The following is a 745-nucleotide window of genomic DNA, read 5'->3' as shown; positions in this document are numbered from 1 at the left end:
GCAAGAATACACAGAAGAACTGTACAAAAAAGATCTTAACAACCAAGATAATCATGATGGTATGATCACTCACCTAGAGCCAGACATCCTGGAATGTGAAGTCAAGTGGGCCTTAAAAAGCATCACTACAAACAAAGCCAGTGGAGGTGATGGAATTCCAGTTGAGCTATTTCAAATCCTGGAAGATGATGCTGTGAAAGTGCTACACTCAATATGCCAGCAAATTTGGAAAACTCAGCAGCGGCCACAGGACTGGAAAAGGTCAGTTTTCATTCCAATCCCAAAAAAAGGCAATGCCAAAGAATGCTCAAACTACCGCACAATTGCACTCATCTCACATGCTAGTAAAGTAATGCTCAAAATTCTCCAAGCCAAACTTCAGCAGTACATGAACCGTGAACTTCCAGATGTTCAAGCTGGATTTAGAAAAGGCAGAGGAACCAGAGATCAAATTGCCAACATCTGCTGGATCATGGAAAAAGCAAGAGAGTTCCAGAAAAACACCTATTTCTGCTTTATTGACTATGCCAAAGCCTTTGACTGTGTGGATCACAATAAACTGTGGAAAATTCTTCAAGACATGGGAATACCAGACCACCTGACCTGCCTCTTGAGAAATTTGTATGCAAGTCAGGAAGCACCAGTTAGAACTGGACATGGAACAACAGACTGGTTACAAATAAGAAAAGGAGTACGTCAAAGCTGTATATTGTCACCCTGCTTATTTAACTTATATGCAGAGTAC

This window comes from Bison bison, unplaced genomic scaffold (assembly GCF_000754665.1).
Source record: "Bison bison bison isolate TAMUID 2011002044 unplaced genomic scaffold, Bison_UMD1.0 scf7180017864098, whole genome shotgun sequence".
Taxonomy (NCBI): domain Eukaryota; kingdom Metazoa; phylum Chordata; class Mammalia; order Artiodactyla; family Bovidae; genus Bison; species Bison bison.
Note: the sequence above shows the minus strand (reverse complement) of the source record.